Source organism: Ambystoma mexicanum, chromosome 9 (genome assembly GCF_040938575.1).
Source record: "Ambystoma mexicanum isolate Mex_15411 chromosome 9, UKY_AmexF1_1, whole genome shotgun sequence".
Lineage (NCBI taxonomy): Eukaryota > Metazoa > Chordata > Amphibia > Caudata > Ambystomatidae > Ambystoma > Ambystoma mexicanum.
In genome coordinates this window covers 465935605-465958866 of record NC_090931.1, presented here as the reverse complement: position 1 = coordinate 465958866, position 23262 = coordinate 465935605, and positions in this window count along the sequence as shown.

Sequence of the window (23262 nt, the reverse complement as noted above, 5' to 3'; positions counted from 1 at the left end):
AATCAAAGGTGAACAATAAATAAATAAGAGATTCTTAAAATATAAATAATAAAACGAGATAGCAAAAATTGATAGAAAGTTTAAACGAAGGAGTAAAAAGAACATTGCATGGATTTTTTTCAATTGTTTTTCTGGTAATGAGCGGTGATTGATGGTGCTTGCTCAGATTAATCAGTGTGATATATTTGACAAAGTAAATAAAGAATACAAGAGCTGGTGAGTATTGGTAGTCGAAATCGACTTGTCACCATGGGGAGACACTCCCCTTTTACATCTATTCAGGATACTGCCAATATATGCACCCAAAATACTGCAGTACCACATGGAATGTGTCAAGGGCACGACTAATAAAACACTTATGTCGAGGACCCAAGAGGGTTGGTTGTCAAAAACAGTATTGAGACATATGACGACATATTTGCCTGTTACATGTAAGGGAAACTAGTTACAGAAAAGGTTGGCCGTTTTAGAGTTGTAGAAGATGTATCAGAGCGAGAAAGAAGATCCACCTCAGAGGGAGTCGATGTTTAATCAGCTTGAAGAGGAGAAGGTAACACCTTCGGCTCCACTTTCCCCTTCTGAGAAGAAAAGTGCAGATTCTAAGGAGCAGGGATTTTATATTTTGAAAGGAAATAAAAGCAGGAGTAGGGTATGTTAATCTGACATATGAGCCCCCCCCCCCGCTTATAACAGTGAGGATAGTGTGGAAGAGGGCAAAAGTAGAAAATGCAAATATATGTCACCACGCTATGAAAGTAAACGGCGTGATTTGAGAAAGGACAGACAGACAAAGATAGATGAAGTAGCGAGGAGACAAAGGGAAGTGAAAGACAATGCTAAGGGTGTAGCGATAGTACAGAATGAATGGATGGGAGGACATATATTACTTAATTTAGACGACAAGGGCATTGATGGAGTTCGAGAAAGAGAAGAGCAGGAAAAGAAAGAAAACGAGCAAGAGATAGCATACAAGGAAGAGAAGGAAAAGAGAAATCAAAAGGAAGAAAGAAGAAGGTACGAGGCAAGGAAAGAAAAGGAGAGACTAGAAGAGCAGAAATGTAGGTTGCAAAGAAGGCAAGAGGAAGAGGAGTTGAGAGAGATGAGGAGAAGGGAAGAAGAGATGAACAGAAGTAGGGGACAAAGGATCAGGAGATAGATTATCTATTTCATAGAAGCATAGTGCTGATTGAAGGGCAAGAATGATCTGAGGAAGAGAGAGGGTCACAACAGCCCAGCAGAGAGCTGCAAGGAATACAGAGAATACAAACATGGGCTGACGAGTATGAAGCAGAATACATAGGGAAGAGGATTGGGGATTTATATAGGCAAATGAGGGATACAGATGGGTGTAAAACCAAAGAGATTGTTGAAGGATCTCCATCGAGGGAAACAGGAGGTAGGTCAAATGACATAATAGATGAGCATAGAATACTGTCTTTAAGTAGACTAGATTGTGATGATGTGGAAAGGGACAAAAGCCATGCAAGTAGGGGTGAAGAAAGGGAAGAAAATGAGAAAGCGCGAACAGAGGGCACATTTGGAAGCAGTGCAGATGGTTCTGGTCTAACAACCTAGATCTACTCCTACCGTTAGCCAGATGTTTCTTGCGGAGAGAGGCGCGTAAAAGAGCACATGTTCGAAATCTGGTTGGCAGATCCCCCTTTGACGAAATTTCCGTCCGTTCCCTGCAGGCGCCCCGCAGATTGAAGACGAACTGGTCGATTGTGGGAGAATCCATGCCAAGGGACTCAAGCTGATTAACGGATGAAGTAGACCATTGAATGTGGTAAAAGATAAGGAGAGAGGGATTGTATTATGGTGTGTTTTATACATATATGTATAGAAAGAGTAACTGGATTTTGGGGGATTTTAAAGAAGAGAGAAGGATATCTTAATTTCACGGGCCCTAAAGGGACGGAAAGACCATAGTTCCATTTAGGAGTGCTAAAGGATTCCTGAGGCTTAGAGCCAATAAGAAGGGTGTGCATTAAGCTCTGAGATGGAGTCAATAAAAGAGAAGAGATACATTTACTAAGAAGAGTAAAGGAAGGCATGCATAGGGTAGCAAAATAAAAGTGCACATGTGTAGGGGATATAATATTTTTTAATAAAACTTATGCATGTTTAAACTGATAGATATGAAACAATAGCAAAAATAAATAAATAAAAGTGATTTTTGGTACATTTTGTAAACAAAGGATTGACGTCAATCAGAAGGCTAAATTGATATGACCTTAAGATACTAAAAAGCTAAGAACGATATAAAAATAATTGATAGACAGTGTAAACGAAGGAGCGAGAAGAGCAGTGATGGAAAACATTTTAAAAATATTTTCTTTCACGGATTATGAACAGCGATTGATGGAGCTTGCTCAAAAAGATTGAAATTATATATTTAATAAACCTAGGAAGAAGACGAATATACTCTAAATTGACCTGCCACTATGGAGGGCACACCTCTTTTACACCTATGCAGAACATTACTGAGATATCCAGTCAAAATCAGGATGTACCATTCCGAATGGGTGAAGGGCACGATTAATAAAACACTTATGTCGTTGGCCACAGAGGGATCATCATCGAAATCAATGTTGCATCACATGACGGCATACATACATGCCACTCATAAAGGAAAAAAGTTTAAAGGAAAAAAGGTAGGAAAAGGTTGGCAGTTTTAAAACCCTGGAAAATGTACCAGAGTAAGAAAGAAGATAGAGCTGAAAAGGAATGGGTGCTTAATCACCATAAAGGAGAAGATGTAACACATTTGGCTCCTATTCCACTCCCTGAAAGCAAGATGTTAACACTGAATGAAAGGGATTGTATTCCTTGAAGGAATTAAAGGCAGCAGTGGGGTATGTTAATCCAACATATGAGCCCCCTGTCTATATCAGTGAAGATGGAAGAGAGTGGGAATCAAGTATGCATACATATATTAACACACGATGAAGACAAACAGTGTGATGAGAGACAGGACAGACAGATAGAGATAGAGGAAAAGGCAGAGAGACAGAAGGGAACAAAGGATACAGCTAAGGGTATGACAATAGTGCAGAACAAATGGATGGGAGGACAAATATTGCTTAAACTAGACGACAAAGGTATTGATGGAGTTCGAGAAAGAGAAGAGCGAAAGAAGTGAAAAAAGAGAAAGAAGAAGAAAGATTAGATAAAGATGAATGGGACAAAGAGTATAAGCGAAGGAAGGAACAGAAAAAATGGGAAATGAGAAAAGAGAAGGAAAGATTAGAAGAAGAGAAACAAAAAGAGGCAGAAGCCCAAAGGTTGAAAGTACATAGGTTACAGAGAAGGCGAGATGAAGAGGAGTTAAGGGAAATAAGGAGAAGAGAGGAAGAAATGAATCAACGTAGGGGATGAAAAGATTGAATATTTATGTCATAGGAGTATATTGCCCATAGAAGCACAAGCATGATTGGAAGAAGAAAGAGGGTCACAACAGCCCCAAAGGCAGCTGCAAGGAATGCCAAGATTAGCATAGGCTGGTGTGCAGGATACAGAAGATATAGCGCAGAGGCTTGTGAACCTATATAGGCAAATGAGGGATAGTGGAAGGTATGGTACTCAAGAAAATACTCAAAGTTCACCATTGAAGGGAACTGAAGGTAAATCAGAGGGCGTCATAACAGTCGATCATAGAACAATGTCTTTAACCAGGTTAGATCTTGATGATGTAGAAGAAGATAACAGTCATACAAGTTTGGGCATAATAATGTCAGATGAAGAAAGGAAGGAAAACAAGAAAGCACAAAGAAAAGGTGCATTTTGATTTTCAAGAGAATCAAGCGTAGATAAAGGGGTTAAATCGTCGGATTTAGAGGTCCCCTAGAAAAATCACCAGAACCAACACCATACACTGAACGACCACAGGTACGATCTTGAGGTGTAAGAAATATATCACTGCCTTATGTAAGCAGATTAAGGGCATTGCTAGGACGGAAACGAACACTGGAATACAATGCAGCATGGAAGACAAGGAGTGTAGGCGGGTATGATTATGAACCGGGACTGTCACAATTCCCATTATTAGAGAAAGGAGGGTTCGACCACAATATATTCCATGGCCCCAAATGGATAAGGAGAATTTAAAGTGTACACTACCAAGTTTAACTTCCAGTGCAGGGAAGTGGATCTCTGAATTAGAGAAAAGAACATCAGGAGTGACTCTAGATATAGGCGAGCTATCATAAAAGGCCTATTATCAGCTGTTCAATGGGAGAGAGCTGATGACATTTGGAAAAGAGCAGGGTATCCGAAAGTCACCGCACAAAACATAGTGCACAATAGAGGGCCATTTAATAACTGTAGAACAGATGTATGGCGATCACTCCACGTACAATATCCTGATGCATCGGAAATTGGGGCAATAATGACCAGGAAAATGGGAGAGAGTGAAGACCCATTGCCTTTATTCGGGAGATTCAGGATAGATGGAATTGGGAGACGCATGAATCATGGGATAAAACAGTAGAATTATTTTATCACATTTTATGTCAGGGTCTGCCAGGTGGTGATGAAGGAAAACCATGGCCTGAGATACAACTGTCAACTGTGCACTACTGTAGAAAAAAGGAAGAGACAAAGTTGGTGCAGAAAAAAATATCAAAGTATGCCATAGAAGGAGCAGTAATGACAAGTAATGAGGCAGCAACTGCACAAATAGTGAAGAACGGGTATAACTTTATGCCAAGAGGCAGAGGGATTTGTCCTCGAGGAGGACAAGGTGTATTTCAAAACCCTCAAGGAAGAGGAGGATTTAATGTCAGACAGGCACCGGGATGTTGAAGTTGCGGTAAATTAGGACATTTAGCTAGCGTATGGAGAAGCAGGGGAGGCATGCAACAACAAAAGTGACCTTATGTGTTCAGTACTATCTGTGGCACCACACCTCCAGGAACCAAGGGTCAAGGTGACGATACGAGGCAAGACATTTTCATTTCTCCTAGACACTGGTGCTACCCATTCCTGTGTCCATGAGGGAAAATACCCAATATCAGGCACTGCCGTGACTGCTTAAGGATTCACTGGGGCGATGAGTTTAGTTCCTTTCACAGACGAATTACCAATCTCTATAGGTGACTACAACATGTCTATGCCATTATTATACTCTAGACAAACGCCGGTAAACATACTTGGGTGTGATTTGATGACAAAACTTAATATGACGATATATTTTACTGATGAGGGAATAATGTGTTCAACTCCAGGCAATAAATTATGTAAACGTGAGAGACATTTAATTAGCATTTACAGGAAGGAAAGCTTTCCGAGGAGTATCTCCAGACAAGGAAGTATTTTTGTATGGAGTCACTGTCTTATTATCATGGTTTCCTAAACTGATTGGTAAGCTATTGAGAATACCTGATACATTTTTGTTCAGGCCAGAGATTCCTATGGACGATGAGGAAGGGCATATCATCCCTTTAGAACTAGAAGCAATAATAGTTAAAGAAGAAAGGGTGATACTTCATGGGACAAACAATGAGGGAAGGGGATGGAAAAGGGTGATATCCCTCAATGAAGGATATCGATTGACAGATTTGACAGATGAGGAGTTATTTAGGGATGACTATTCAGATGATGAGTCAGTATTTTTATAAATCTCACTTATTGGATCAAAATAGAGAATATAGACATACCGCAGAGAATGGCATTAGTAAAAAAGAAACCACATTTTTTCCAGGAAGGTTTGGAAAGGGTTCCAAGTAATTTGTGGATTGCAAGTCCATGCAACGTGGGCTTATTGAAAGGAGGAGGGGCAGTTAAAATTAAGCTTAAACCAGGAGCAATTCTGCCACGTGAAAAACAGTATCAGATGTCCAGTGAAGTGGATGAAGGTATATTCGAAACCATATCCACTCTAATGAAGCAAGGCATTTTGTTACCATTTGTTGCCCTGTGTAATAAAGCTGTGTACCCTGTCAAAAAATCATGAAAAGGGGGGTTATGGAGATTTATCCAAGACCTTCACCATTTGAACCATAAAGTTGAATAAGAGTTTCTCTTAGTTCCAAACCCTGCAATGTTATTGTGCAATATCCTGTCGAAAGCAAATGTTTTCACTGTTGTAGATTTTAAAAATGCTTTTGTCTCCTCTTCATGAAGACTCATAAGGTTTTACTTCCTTTTCGTTTGGAATGATTAGTCTAAAACACACTCGTTTTACCAAAGAGTACGTTGAGCCCCATCAGATGGTCTTGGGTAATGTCCAATTAGAAAGCACCATCATTCAATATGTTGATGACATTTAGTGTGCAGTGAAACAGAAGAAAGTTGCAGAGATGCCTCTGTTATACATATGACTATTCTGGCAGAGAAAGGGTACAAAGTAGATAAGGAGAAATCAAAATATTGTCAAGAAGTACTGTATATAGGACAGTTGATCTCGCACAACAGAAGAAAAGTGACACCTGAAAGGGTGGAGGCTATCATTAGGACAGAACAGCCATGAGACAGTGAAAAGAGTGAGACAAATGCAACACTTTTTAGGCCTATGCAATTATTGCAGGGCCTGGGTCTTTGATTACAGTACGTATATTTGTCCACTTTTAAAAGGACTTAAAGAGGCACAGGTTGCTAAATATAAAATAATATGGACAGAAGAAATGACTGAGGAATTTCATGAGCTAATAAATGCAATCAGCACAGCTCATGTGTTAGAGATTCCAAACTATAGTGAAGAATTTTACTTATTCTCTCATTCAAATGGAGAAGTCAAAACAGCAGTACTTACACAGGTAACAGCATTAGTACATGATCATAAACCATTGGCTTATTGTAGTGGGATCTTAGATCCAGTTATGAAAGGACATTATCCCTTTGAGCAATCTTCAGCCGCAGCTGCTTTGCAATTTTTTTTTATTTGTATTTGATTCAATTACAAAAAGAAAATTGTGGAACCAAAACAGAATACAAAAATTAAAATATTTACATTTACAACATATAACTTTAGTCATCCTATAGACAGGTTCAAAATAGAGGATATCGTGTCAAACACTTTATACCCTCTAATTCTTAAAATTTCAGCAATTCTTTTTCAATATGCTTACACAGATTGACCAATTCAAATATCAAAGGTGTGTGTGTACCTTGCATCATGCGTACCCAGAGAAATTGCATGCAATCTTCAAAATCAATGTTCACAAATTTCGAGAGCCGATTGGTCCTTATTGGTTTGAAATATGGGCATTCAAGGATGAGATGTTTCATGGACTCAATCGGCTCTTTACAAGAAGGAAAACGGCATTTTGTTAACTTTGGTTCACCATTTTTGGTCCAGTTTGCAGTTCTTTCTCTAGTATGGTATAAATTCAATCTATACCTAATGTAAGATTGTCGGGTATGGTTGCATGGAAATAAAACCACATGGTCAATTCGGGGAATGCGTTGTTTGAGAAAAGCACCATACTCTTTGTACATGTGGTATGTTCATATACTTTCTATTGTGCTCCTCCAATCCTGTTCAAAAAGCTTATTTTTTGCAAATGCGGGACGATGATATACATCTTCTATAGTAATTCCTAAGGAGTTCAAGATGTGCTGCATACTAATATGATATTCGTTAAAGGAGGAAGAAGTGGAAGAATGCAACATACTATTCAAATCATTTACAATTGAAAAGGCTGTAAGTATCATAAGGGGGTGTTCAGTAACTTTATTTGTAGAACACACATTATTTGCTATTCTAGAGAATCCCAAAAGTACATTGACCACACAAAGAGTGTCAAGGTATGAGGTAATTATCTCAAAACATGCAATTAAAATCGTTAAGTGTAGCACAGTGAATCCAGCAATGTTTATAGCTGAACCAGTGGGAGACGATGACGATTTGCAAGATTGTATTACATATACGAAGTGTTGTCTTGGGAGGATAGCTCAGGGGCAACGCGCTCGCCTTGGAAGCAAGACGATGCGGTGCAACACAGGTTCGATACCCGGGTCCGCGCTTAGAAACCTCTCGGTATTAAGCACATTATAAATAACCAATTACAATTATGATGATATTCCCCTAGTTAGAGAATGCTCTAGGACGGGGGCAAGTGGCATTTATTGATGGATCATTAAGAATCGATCAAAAGACGTGGGTGAGACATACTGGATTGGCAGTGATAAAACTGAACCGAGAGGGTAAATTCGACGTAATGACGAGCAGAAGATTATACCCAATTTATTCAGCACAGGCTGCAGAATTAGCAGCACTTATTGATGCACTACAGGGCTTTGAGGATGATGAAGTGCCGTGTATTCTAACTCCACCTACATGAAATCAACTGTACACGCAGGCCTATCACATTGGAAAAGTAGGGTACTCCAGTACAGCATGCAGGGTTATTAGAGAAGCTTATTGAAGCATTGAGCTTCCCAGAGACCATAGCTATTGAAAAATACACAGCCCATTCAAAGAGAACAGATTTAATTACTCGTGGAAACTAAGCTGCAGATTTAGAGGGCATGAAAGTGGCCTATTGCCCAACCACATATGAAAGCAAAATGAAAAATATAAGACAGACAACAGGGCGATGCATGCTGGTCAGGGCAGGATTTAATATGACGTCCATTGTACTGTTAATTGAAATACAAGGACGAGCATCTCAGGAAGAGAAAGAGTTCTGGAAAAAACTGGAATTTTCTCTATCCTCGACTGAGGCAATGTGGAGACAGAAGAGCACTGGAAAGTCAGTTAAGCCTCTGGCTTTATTAAGGGTAGCGTTGGAGCAGCTTCACTACCCAGTGCACGTGACTTGAGAGAATCTAACTGCTACTATAGCAGAAAATGGGTTCATAACAAACCTAGCTGAACATGTGGCACAGTTCATTATAAACTGTATTGTGTGCCAGAAATTCACTAAAGGACACACTTTGCAGACAGTGAGATGTGTAATCCCCAGAACAAAAGGACCATTTCAGCATCTACATATACATTACGTAGATATGCCGGACACTTGTTATGGGTACAGGTATATGTTAGTTATTGTATGTCACTTTTCCAGATGGATCGAGGCAGGCCCATGCACAAACCCTGATGCTGTGTATGCTGCCAAGTTCCCTGTGCATGAAGTTTTTCCAAGATGGGGTGTATGCAAAGTTTTGTTATCTGATAATGGCCTGCACTTTGTAAAGGAGCTATTAAAAAAAATAGTTCTGCTCTTGGGCAATAGGCATAAGATTGTTTCAGCCTATCATCTGCAAGCAAACAGTATTTTCTAGAAATTAAATGTGCTTTTGAAGGAAAGAATAGCCAAGCTGAAAGTTACTTTAAAAAAGTTATGACTCGACTGCCTACCCCTTGCACTGTATGTGCTGCGGTATCAGCTTGGCTCAGATCGCCATTTGACTCCTCATGAGTTGGTGAGTGGGCGCTGTATGTGAACTCCTCTCACTCCCCCAATAGGGGCACATACAGACACCGATATCGTAGCAAGGGCTCTAGGTGATGAAATGCATGATTATTTGAAAATTATGACTGAAAGTGTTTCTTTTATGTCTCAACAGCTCCAGATTCGACGGGAGGGGTCAAGGGAAACTAAAAAGGATAATCAGCCCATTGATATGGAAGAAAAACTCAAGCCTCTAAACGGGTACCTTGTGGACCAGGTGCTAGCACGCAAATTAGTACACACTTGGAACACCCCCCATTTTGAGGGCCCTCACAAGGTGGAATAAGTAAACCCGACTGCTGTGAAGTTGAAAGGGAGGAGGGCGCGGATCCACCTACACAATATCAAACCATACAAGGAGAACCCTTGACCTCTCCTACAGCTACCTCTACTGAAGCAAGTGAAGAATGTCTGCAAATACAGACAAGATCAATCACCAAAAGTCAAGACAAAGCAAAGAAAGAAGAAGCAAAACATTTTGATTAGGGTTTCTTAAGGACTGATTTTCAGTGATCCTGGAACACCTTTCCAAGATTAGGACAAGACATTGGAATAGAAGCAGAAAAAGACAGAAGAAAAGAAGAATACGTAATTTGTTATTCTACCGATTGTACACACATTCTTGCTTCCAGGTTTTCCTATATCCGACAATCTTATCCAGCTATAATTAGAAAGCACACAGATATCGTGACATTTCTCGGAAACCAAAAACAAACACCATCATTTTAAGACTAATATTGGCGATCATTTTGCAATGTTTTAATAAATTTATGAATGACCAATAATTGATCAACTTTGGTATATTGATAAGTATTTGGAAAGCACTGAAAGCTTTCAAGAAGTAAGAAATGTAGCCACACAAAATAAATGCACTGTACAAAGAGTAATTATTGGAGCTTTTTGTGGTATTTGGATTTTAACTATTACCCTTATTACATTGGCATGCACACATATTATAGGCAGTGATAAACAAGAGAATAAGACATCTACTATTTGTCCCATTAACAGTCCAAAAACCCCACTGATTTTTTATATTAAAAGACATTTTTGTCAAAAAAAGAGAGCCACTGACGACGGCAATAAGAATATAAATGCATATCTAGACAGATTGTCCCATTTAGCTAATAACCTATGGTACCAGCACATGAGGGAAGTGGGAAAAAGAACATTGGAAGAAGTTTGTTATGTTTGTTCCTTAATACCTTATGCCATGAATGCAGAAATAACATTTATTGCAAGGAAAATGCTTCTACGCAATGCAAAGTGTCTCAGCCACCTAGCCGCATGTACCAACAGAGGACAATTAGAAGGAAAATGGGCAACTTTAAGACAGCGATCAAGACAGTCTTTTCCATACAAAGACTGATACGTGAAAACAAAGATAATGAAGATTGGGATGGACAAGCAAAAAACTCATGTATCCATCACAGTATGGAAACCCAATAAAAACTGACGGAATGAAAAAGATTAATTGCCCAGACATGGCTGAAAAATCAGGAGAGCCATAAAGCTGGGAAAGGACCCAGCTGTTGGTATATGAGCATGTAGCAACCAGCACTGGATGGGAAGACAGCCTAATATCATGCCCTGCACACTTATTGAAAAAGAAGCAATCCATGAGGTGCAAAAGTTGAATGATGACTGCCTAGAATCATGGGTCAAGCATGCAAGACACCTGGGTTGAGAAAGAACGAAGCAGGACCAGTGCATATATTGCAAGTAAAGAATGCAACACCGTGCTTCAAGAATGATGGCAAAGTCTACGTTGGAAAGAATAAAGGTTGTGGAAAAATAATCAAAGTACCAGGAATTAATGGAGGAACTGCAGTACTAATGACCAATATTGGGTTTGCGAATCCAGACATACATGAAATTGCCTAAAGACTGGGGAGGAGTGTGCTCCATTGTAATTGTACATGCCCCAGCATTAGTGATTCCCCAAAGTGACCTTCAAATTGAGGAGTTTCCAAAAATGAATTATTATCTAATGAAGAAGAGATTGCTTCATCTTCGTTGACTGAAAAGAGAAATATTCCTCATCAAAATTAACAAATCCTATGAAGATATTCCTGATGAATTCAACTTATTCAGTAAGACTGCCATGATAATGACATCCATATTCACACCAGGATTCCAAGCAGCATTGAATTCCAAGTGGTTACAAATGACTAGGTGGGAATTGCTGCAGACGGTCAATGCAACAATAAAAGGATTGAATGCAATCAAAGAAGAATTGAGAGTCATCAGGCTGATGACCCTAGCAGAACAGGTATGTTCTGGACCTAATAACAGCAATGGAAGGAAGCGTTTGCACCAAGGTCAGGCCGTCCTGCTGTACATTCACCCAGCTCATGATGGAGAAAATGGAACCCTGACAGAGGCAATAACAATGTTAACAACGCTGCACACAAAGATGGAAGAGGAAGCTGATGAGACAGCTCATCTCCGTTTTCATATATTCCATCTTGGTTGACGAATGCTTTAAAATTCCCCAGAGTCATACTATTGTTGGTGTTGATAGGATTCTGTCTTATAAGGATAATCCTGGGACAATGTCAGAAGACAGCAAAGAAAGCTATCGGAATGAAGATAATGATTGGAATTAATAGTGGCACTGGAGAAGAAATGCAGACAGAAGAAAGCACTCGAGAAAATATTAAGAAGAGTTCTCTTGCACCCCCAGGGACAAGGTTTGACTATGCCCAAGATCGGAAGAAGTATGTGGTACAATGGTTATTCTGTTCATCAGCTGTGGATTGTCGATATATGGCTTGGAGTGTGGGTGAACACATAAAAAATGCAGGCCACCTGAGGAAGGTGATGAAAATATGGGTCCCGAAGAAAAGAAAATATGATGAGATTATAGAAGAAGGTGAATCAGGAATTGCAGAAGAAGAGGAAAAGAAGAGTATGGTAGAATATTCAACCAGAGGGGGAATTTAGAGGAGCAGGTGGATGCCTCTCCTCTGGTCCCTGCCCCCTCACCACCATCTTATTGGAGTAGCAGATGAAGAGCTACAATTGGGAACCAATTCACGAGTTTATGCGACATGTCCATACCACGTCAATTGTATGAAAAACGATGTGCACTCAAACAGCCATTCAGAAGATACCCTCATGTTGAGACAGAAGAAGGAAGTTACCAAGAGCGATGCTCACTACCAAAGTGCTGGAATGCGGCTATGGGAATTATAGATGAACTCTAAATGAAGTCTGAAGATGACAGGATGATGTCATGAAGGAGATGTACGATCCTATGCTGAAACAATATGAAAATATTTAAAATTAACAGTGTAACTGAAGCACAAAGAGAGACATATACCTAAAAACTAAGTAATCATGAATGAAAGAAGATGAAATAACGTGCCTACCAATAATTGTAAATACGCTGCAACGCAAGGTAGAAAAGATACGTAGACGCTTGCTGAAAAGAGGTATATACAAAACGTTTAGGATGGCCATTGGAAGACGTCAACTACAAACAGACAGTAGGCCTTGGCTAAGGATCAGGCCGATGACTCATGATGCACTAATTAGGAAAAGAAGAAATGAATTGACGCTTCTCAAGCACCTCACTTTGTTTCTACTTATGTGCTGCAAAACAAGACGAAAGTCCAAGGTTGGATGGGGTTGCCAACCAATCCGAAGGCCTGCAAAGCACTTTCACATACAGTGTTGGAGTTACCAATCTGCTGCCATATTCTCTGCTATAATCCGTAAACTACGTATATAGAAGTAGCTCAGGGCATGTCAGGTTCAGAGCATTCACTGGTATGGCTCACCTGTATCTTCTGTCGAGAAGGCTTGCTGTGGTCCTTTTCTTGGCGAGATTTCTGCTTTGTTCGGGTCTCATGAAGATATGGGCGAGCCTCCCCAGACGCCACCCTGCCTGGTATATGAATACCCAGGCTAGGTGGAACTGCCAAGAATGCAGGAAAAACCTCCCAAAGGAAGGGAAAAAACCTGGAAGTAGAAGCAAGGTTCCAATGGTTCAGCGGATGACCATTAAGCAGGGCTGCACATCACCAATGTATCCACCAAACGAGGAGCCAGGATCCAACAAGAACGAAGAGCCCGGAGCAGAAGGAAAGGAGCAAGGTAGGCATTGGGGGAGCAAGGAAGGACAAACAGGGAGGAAGAACAGGACAGAATTCACAAGAGTAGCACTGAGATTTGTAACAAAATTACTGAGCAGTGATACATACTAGGCTTCGGTCGGTGTCTGTATTAGTGTTCATGGGCTTCCACAGCCGGTGAAAGAATGCCTCACAGACTAAAGCGCTCGACCTACTTCAGTGAGGGCAAGTGGAGCGCCATGGTGGAACGGAAAATGGAGCCCATCTACGAGAACCAAGCTTCCAGGAAGACCATAACATCCACGGTCAGAAAGGCATGACAGCATGCCCCCTCCGGAATCCCAGGCCACCAGGTTTGCCTGCAATCGATGAAAGCGACAGAGAGAAATGGGTGCATGAATATTGGTAGCATGCTCCCAAGACCGTTCACTAGGAGGGTAGCCCTTCCATTCCACCAAATATTACAGACAACCCCTACTGTATCTGGAGTCGCATAACCTGGCAACCTCGTATTTCACTTGCTGATCACCAGCGACTACCGAAGTGGGACACGTGCTTTCCTAGATGAAGATTGTATGGTTTCGACAAGGAGGTGTGAAACACCAGATTCATTCATCTCCAGGTAGCAGGTAAGAGAAGACGCAGGGCGGCAGGGTTGATGACCTTGTCCACAGGGAAGGGTACATAGAAGCGAGGAGAAAGCTTGCTCAGACATAAATGTTTGGGTAAGTACTTAGATGATAGCCACACCAAATCCCTGACAGAATAAGGGGGAGAGTCTCAATGTTTGGGATCTTTTGGTGGTTTCTCTAGCTCTGATCAGGTGTTCTTTGACTTGTTTATAAATTGAAGTCAGATCAGAAACCCACGCATCCACTGTAGGAACAGAGGAAGCCCCAACACGAACAGAAGTCACGAGCATAGGATGAAACCCGAAAATGCAGAAAAAGGGCTGGTCTTCAAGGAAGAATGATTGCAGTTGTTGTAGGCAAATTCTGCAGTGTGTATGAGGGTGACCAGTCATCGTGTACTTGAGAGGAAAACATTGAAGGAACTGCTTGAGAGTCTGATTCACCCTTTCGGTGATTCCGTTGCTTTGTGGGTGGTATCCTGAAGAGAACACTCTCCTGACTCCGAGTAGATGGCATAGTTGGGACCAAAACCAAGAAATGTACTGACTACCCCTATCAGAGATTATAGTAGACGGCAAGCCATGTAGCCAAAACACTTCTGTAAGGAGGATGTTAGCCATCTCTGTGGCAGAGGGTAGTTTGGCCATGGCAGTAAACTGTGTTATGTGGAAATGTATGGACTTGTTTTATGGTTATCGGTTTAGGCCATGAGCTTATGGCTGAGACCTTGCACAGGGCTATGGAAATTCCAGTTTGGCTTATGATGAACCCCAGGTACCGGATAGAGATCAAATGGAACTGGCACTTTTCTGGCGTGGCTAGGAGCTGATTCACTCGAAGGCGAGTCAATACCCAGGTAACATGGTCTTGATGTTCTGCAGAATCGCAGGAATAGATGAGTATGTCATTGAGGTAAACAATGACAAAATGAAAGAGCATGTCTGAGAAATAGCGGTCGATAAATCAGTGAAAAACAGCCAGGGCGTTGGACAACCCAAATGGCATTACCAAATATTCATAGTGCCCAAAGGGCGTCCCGAATGTGGTCTTCCACTCATCTCTTCCTCTGATTCGGATGAGGTGGTATGCCCCTCGTAGGTCCAGCTTGGAAAATAGAACAGCTCCTTGAAGAGCTTTCAGGATGTCAGATATCAGGGGTAATGGGTATCTGTCTTTTTGGGTGACTTGATTCAGACAACAGTAATCCAGACAGTGACGTAGTTCAGATGTGTCCTTTTTGGGTACAAAAACAGCAAGGCTCCTCCTGAGGACATAGAAGATCTAATTAGCACCATTTTTGATGTTGATATCGAGGTATTGTTTCAAGGCTGCTTTTTCAGATGCTGAGAGAATAAGCATCCTCCCAAAGGGTATTATGCCCTCTTCTCGAGACTCAATGGAACAATCCTCACGATGGTGGGGTGGAAGGGTTTTCACAAAGGACTCTGAGAACACATTCGCAAACCCATGGTATTCAATAGGGACGTGATTAATGTTGGAAAGAGACACCATACTGTCTTCAGAGCTTTCTACAGAAATGTCCTGGGGGTTTCCAGATGTATGAGAAAGACAATGAATTAGACCGTACTCAGAGCCCAAAAACAGAGAACCTGCGGCCCATTTGATGTACGGGTTGTGTCTTTGCAACTATGGCATCTCCAAAACCACTGGCGAGTGGGCTGCCTTAATGATATGAAAGCACAAACGCTCATGGTGATCGTTGATCATCAGCTCGAATGGTTTGGATCTTTGGGTAATCAGTCTGGATGACAATGGTCTTCCATCAATCTCCTTGATGTTTAGTATCTGCTCTTTCTCTTCTCAAGGAACATTATGACAATGCCCACTCATCATCTAGGAACAAACCCATGATACCGCAGTCCACTAAGGCGTGAACAGCCAGGATTTCACCATCATCCGACTGTAAGGACATCAATACAGAATTCACAATAGTAGCACTGAGCTGGGTAACGAAATTACTGAGCAGTGCGACGCGGTAGACTCCGGTCGGCATCGGCATAAGTGTTCACGGGCTTCCACAGCCGGCGAAAAAATTTGGAACAGAAAATGGTGCCTGTCACCCAAGAACCAAGCTTCCAGGAAGACCATAATGACCACGGTCGGAAAGGCATGACAGGGCGCGTCCTACAGACATGGGGCAGCCAATGCGATGTTAACCTATATACATTCTATAAGTAGATTTCAGTTAATTTACCTGAAGCCCCGCCCACCTCAGAGGAAAGCACTATATAACTTGGAGCATCGGAAGTGCGCTCAGAAGTGTGCTGTTCGCTTGGTCAATCTGCTGGAGCAGAGAACGTTCAACCATGCCTTTGCTCTCCTGGACTGTCCCCCTGTTTTATTGTCAAGATAATTTACCTGAAGTCCCGCCCCCCTCAGAGGAAAGCACTATATAACTTGGAGTCTGCGCGCTGTTGGCACAAGCGCATCATAAGTGCACTCAGAAGTGTGCTGTTCACTGGCTCGCTCTAGCGGCAGCAACAGTAACAGCCACACTTCTTTGATCACACTTGGCCATTTCCTCTGTTTGTCAGTAACGGGCCTTGGGCCAGCTTTGCTTATGGTTACCCAACCAACAACATTTTCCTATCGAGCTATTAGTCCAATTTCTAGCTCCTGCTTCTACCCCCCTTCGTTTTCTCAGTAGCCTTATCTCGCGTGGGCTACACCACCAGCAAACCTGCATTGTGAGATTCTTCCGTTTTCCACGTTTAGGTGAGTGAGGTTCAGTTGTTCAGTTGCTTGCTCAATTGTTTCAAACACTTATTTTGCCACAGACCAACGCCGAGCCCCGTGTTTCTGGTCTCCCCACTCGTCTTCCTGTTTGTGCAGCCAAAGCAAGCAGAGTAAGCTTATAGTCTGCAAAATGTCAGACCTTCCCCCGATTGTCAGTATTGCTAACAGTGTTGAATAGACAATGAGAAACCAAAGTGGTGATGCCACAGAGAATGCCCCACCGAAATCATTACCCAACCTGAACGACAGGACACGAAAGCTACCTATTTTCCGAAAATCACATCACTTAACCCCGACGAAATCGAAAATGTTGTTAAAACTGTGACAGCGGAGCTCAGTGTTGCCCTCTGTTGTCTTGGGTTCAAATTAGTAAATAAGCTTATTTCTCCCCTTCCTGAACCTGTTGTGTTATCGTGCCCTCTCCAACTCACAGGGTAATTCATAGAATTTCGCAGAAAAGTGTTGCAAGCGGCTGGCGCAGAGTGTCCGCGTGCGAATGTCTGCGCCAGGCGCGTGCGCCAAAACCGATTTCCGCGCACAGCGTATTCATGGATTTCAGGCTCCCAAACCAGCCGTGGCGCAGAGTATCGCAGCGACCCTGCAGCAGCGCCAGTAACGCCCCCAAGAACGCCCTTGCACAAGGAAAAGCCATCAAAATCGCTAAATCATCGCAAAGGGCTGCGCCAACCCTGGACCAGTTTATCGGGCGGCCAAACAAGGAACGCAAAGCGGGTAACGTTCATATCAGGGGTACGCGGGAAGTATTACATGCAATTAGCCAGGGTACGTGTATGACAGGGGTACGCGTGAAGTTTTACACGTGATTAGCCAGGGTACGTGTATTACAGGGGTACGCGGGAATTATCACACGCGATTTGGCTGGGTACGTGTATGACAGGGGTACGCATGAAGTTTTACACGTGATTAGCCAGGGTACGTGTATTACAGGGGTGCGCAGGAATTGTCACACGCGATTTGGCTGGGTACGTGTATTACAGGGGTGCGCGGGAATAATCACACGCGATTTGGCTGGGTACGTGTATTACAGGGGTGCGCGGGAATTATCACACGCGCTTTGGCTGGGTACGTGTATTACAGGGGTGCGCGGGAATAATCACATGCGATTAGGCTGGGTGGGTCCTCACAGGTGTTTCCTGTACACCCTCCACGGCCCCTGCAGGCAGCCCACAAAACAGGGGACTACCCTGCACACCTGCTCATGTCTCCCACCCCCCACCTCCCCCAGCAGTGTGGGGCACCCTCCACCAGGCCCCCACTCATGTCCCCTATCACCCCCACCCCCCAGCCACCATGGGCAGCCCCAACCAGGCTCCCACTCATGTCTACCACCACCCCCACCCCCACCCACCATGGGCAGCCTCCGCCAGGCCCCCACTCATGTCTCCCACCACACCCACCCCCCAGCAGTGTGGGGCACCCTCCACCTGGCCCCCACCCATGTCTCCCACCACCCCCACCCACCATGGGCAGCCTCCGCCAGGCCCCCACTCATGTCTCCCACCCAACCCCACCTCCCCAAGCAGTGTGGGGCACCCTCCACCAGGCTCCCACCCATGTCTACCACCACCCCCACCCCCCAGCAGTGTGGGGCAGCCTCCACCAGGCCCCCACCCATGTCTCCCACCACCCCCACCCCCCAGCCACAATGGGCAGCCTCCGCCAGGCCCCCACTCATGTCTCCCACCACCCCCACCCCCCAGCAGTGTGGGGCACCCTCCACCAGGCCCCCACCCATGTCTCCCACCCCCCACCCACCATGGGAAGCCTCCGCCAGGCCCCCACTCATGTCTCCCACCCACCCCCACCCCCCAGCACTGTGGGTCAGCCTCCACCAGGCCCCCACTCATGTCTCCCACCACCCCCACCCCCCAGCCACCATGGGCAGCCCCCACCAGGCCCCCACTCATGTCTCCCACCCACCCCCCAGCAGTGCAGGGGCACCCTCCACAGGCTCCCACCTGTGTCTACCACCCCCCACCCCCCAGCCACCATGGGCAGCCCCCACCAGGCCCCCACTCATGTCTCCCACCACCCCCACCCCCCCAGCAGTGTGGGGCACCCTCCACCAGGCCCCGACCCATGTCTCCCACCACCCCCACCCCCCACCCACCATGGGCAGCCCCCGCCAGGGCCCCACTCATGTCTCCCACCACCCCCACCCCCCCAGCAGTGTGGGGCACCCTCCACCAGGCCCCCACCCATGTCTCCCACCACCCCCATCCCCCAGCCACCATGGGCAGCCTCCGCCAGGCCCCCACTCATGTCTCCCACCCACCCCCACCCCCCCAGCAGTGTGGGGCACCCTCCACCAGGCTCCCACCCATGTCTACCACCACCCCCACCCCCCAGCCACCATGGGCAGCCCCCGCCAGGCCCCCACTCATGTCTCCCACCACCCCCACCCCCCCAGCAGTGTGGGGCACCCTCCACCAGGCCCCCACTCATGTCTCCCACCCACCCCCACCCCCCAGCAGTGCAGGGGCACCCTCCACCAGGCTCCCACCCGTGTCTACCACCCCCCACCCCCCAGCCACCATGGGCAGCCCCGGCCAGGCCCCCACTCTTGTCTCCCACCACCCCCACCCCCCAGCATCCAGGGGCACCCTCCGCCAGGCCCCCACTCATGTCTCCCACCACCCCCACCCCCCAGGATCCAGGGGCACCCTCCACCAGGCCCCCACCCATGTCTACCACCACCCCCACCCCCCAGCACTGTGGGGCAGCCTCCACCAGGCCCCCACTCATGTCTCCCACCACCCCCACCCCCCAGCCACCATGGGCAGCCCCCACCAGGCCCCCACTCATGTCTCCCACCCACCCCCACCCCCCAGCAGTGCAGGGGCACCCTCCGCCAGGCCCCCACTCATGTCACCCACCCCCACCCCCCCAGCAGTGTGGGGCACCCTCCACCAGGCTCCCACCCATGTCTACCACCACCCCCACCCCCCAGCACTGTGGGACAGCCTCCACCAGGCCCCCACCCATGTCTCCCACCACCCCCATCCCCCAGCCCCCATGGGCAGCCTCCGCCAGGCCCCCACTCATGTCTCCCACCCACCCCCACCCCCCAGCACTGTGGGTCAGCCTCCACCAGGCCCCCACTCATGTCTCCCACCACCCCCACCCCCCAGCCACCATGGGCAGCCCCCACCAGGCCCCCACTCATGTCTCCCACCCACCCCCCAGCAGTGCAGGGGCACCCTCCACAGGCTCCCACCTGTGTCTACCACCCCCCACCCCCCAGCCACCATGGGCAGCCCCCACCAGGCCCCCACTCATGTCTCCCACCACCCCCACCCCCCCAGCAGTGTGGGGCACCCTCCACCAGGCCCCGACCCATGTCTCCCACCACCCCCACCCCCCACCCACCATGGGCAGCCCCCGCCAGGGCCCCACTCATGTCTCCCACCACCCCCACCCCCCCAGCAGTGTGGGGCACCCTCCACCAGGCCCCCACCCATGTCTCCCACCACCCCCATCCCCCAGCCACCATGGGCAGCCTCCGCCAGGCCCCCACTCATGTCTCCCACCCACCCCCACCCCCCCAGCAGTGTGGGGCACCCTCCACCAGGCTCCCACCCATGTCTACCACCACCCCCACCCCCCAGCCACCATGGGCAGCCCCCGCCAGGCCCCCACTCATGTCTCCCACCACCCCCACCCCCCCAGCAGTGTGGGGCACCCTCCACCAGGCCCCCACTCATGTCTCCCACCCACCCCCACCCCCCAGCAGTGCAGGGGCACCCTCCACCAGGCTCCCACCCGTGTCTACCACCCCCCACCCCCCAGCCACCATGGGCAGCCCCGGCCAGGCCCCCACTCTTGTCTCCCACCACCCCCACCCCCCAGCATCCAGGGGCACCCTCCGCCAGGCCCCCACTCATGTCTCCCACCACCCCCACCCCCCAGGATCCAGGGGCACCCTCCACCAGGCCCCCACCCATGTCTACCACCACCCCCACCCCCCAGCACTGTGGGGCAGCCTCCACCAGGCCCCCACTCATGTCTCCCACCACCCCCACCCCCCAGCCACCATGGGCAGCCCCCACCAGGCCCCCACTCATGTCTCCCACCCACCCCCACCCCCCAGCAGTGCAGGGGCACCCTCCGCCAGGCCCCCACTCATGTCACCCACCCCCACCCCCCCAGCAGTGTGGGGCACCCTCCACCAGGCTCCCACCCATGTCTACCACCACCCCCACCCCCCAGCACTGTGGGACAGCCTCCACCAGGCCCCCACCCATGTCTCCCACCACCCCCATCCCCCAGCCCCCATGGGCAGCCTCCGCCAGGCCCCCACTCATGTCTCCCACCCACCCCCACCCCCCCAGCAGTGTGGGGCACCCTCCACCTGGCTCCCACCCATGTCTACCACCACCCCCACCCCCCAGCCACCATGGGCAGCCCCCGGCAGGCCCCCACTCATGTCTCCCACCACCCCCACCCCCCCAGCAGTGTGGGGCACCCTCCACCAGGCCCCCACTCATGTCTCCCACCCACCCCCACCCCCCAGCAGTGCAGGGGCACCCTCCACCAGGCTCCCACCCGTGTCTACCACCCCCCACCCCCCAGCCACCATGGGCAGCCCCCGCCAGGCCCCCACTCTTGTCTCCCACCACCCCCACCCCCCAGCATCCAGGGGCACCCTCCGCCAGTCCCCCACTCATGTCTCCCACCACCCCCACCCCCCAGGATCCAGGGGCACCCTCCACCAGGCCCCCACCCATGTCTACCACCACCCCCACCCCCCAGCACTGTGGGGCAGCCTCCACCAGGCCCCCACTCATGTCTCCCACCACCCCCACCCCCCAGCCACCATGGGCAGCCCCCACCAGGCCCCCACTCATGTCTCCCACCCACCCCCACCCCCCAGCAGTGCAGGGGCACCCTCCGCCAGGCCCCCACTCATGTCACCCACCCCCACCCCCCCAGCAGTGTGGGGCACCCTCCACCAGGCTCCCACCCATGTCTACCACCACCCCCACCCCCCAGCACTGTGGGACAGCCTCCACCAGGCCCCCACCCATGTCTCCCACCACCCCCACACCCCAGCCACCATGGGCAGCCTCCGCCAGGCCCCCACTCATGTCTCCCACCCACCCCCACCCCCCAGCAGTGCAGGGGCACCCTCCGCCAGGCCCCCACTCTTGTCACCCACCCCCACCCCCCCAGCAGTGTGGGGCACCCTCCACCAGGCTCCCACCCATGTCTACCACCACCCCCACCCCCCAGCACTGTGGGGCAGCCTCCACCAGGCCCCCACCCATGTCTCCCACCACCCCCACCCCCCACCCACCATGGGCAGCCTCCGCCAGGCCCCCACTCATGTCTCCCACCCAACCCCACCCCCCCAAGCAGTGTGGGGCACCCTCCACCAGGCTCCCACCCATGTCTACCACCACCCCCACCCCCGAGCAGTGTGGGGCAGCCTCCACCAGGCCCCCACCCATGTCTCCCACCACCCCCACCCCCCAGCCACCATGGGCAGCCTCCGCCAGGCCCCCACTCATGTCTCCCACCACCCCCAACCCCCCAGCAGTGTGGGGCACCCTCCACCAGGCCCCCACCCATGTCTCCCACCCCCCACCCACCATGGGAAGCCTCCGCCAGGCCCCCACTCATGTCTCCCACCCACCCCCACCCCCCAGCACTGTGGATCAGCCTCCACCAGGCCCCCACTCATGTCTCCCACCACCCCCACCCCCCAGCCACCATGGGCAGCCCCCACCAGGCCCCCACTCATGTCTCCCACCCACCCCCACACCCCAGCAGTGCAGGGGCACCCTCCACCAGGCTCCCACCTGTGTCTACCACCCCCCCACCCCCCAGCCACCATGGGCAGCCCCCACCAGGCCCCCACTCATGTCTCCCACCACCCCCACGCCCCCAGCAGTGTGGGGCACCCTCCACCAGGCCCCCACCCATGTCTCCTACCACCCCCACCCCCCACCCACCATGGGCAGCCCCCGCCAGGCCCCCACTCATGTCTCCCACCACCCCACCCCCCCAGCAGTGTGGGGCACCCTCCACCAGGCCCCCACCCATGTCTCCCACCACCCCCATCCCCCAGCCACCATGGGAAGCCTTCGCCAGGCCCCCACTCATGCCTCCCACCCACCCCCACCCCCCACCCACCATGGGCAGCCCCCGCCAGGCCCCCACTCATGTCTCCCACCACCCCACCCCCCCAGCAGTGTGGGGCACCCTCCACCAGGCCCCCACCCATGTCTCCCACCACCCCCATCCCCCAGCCACCATGGGCACCCCCCACCAGGCCCCCACTCATGTCTCCCACCCACCCTCACCCCCCAGCAGTGCAGGGGCACCCTCCACCAGGCTCCCACCTGTGTCTACCACCCCCCACCCCCCAGCCACCATGGG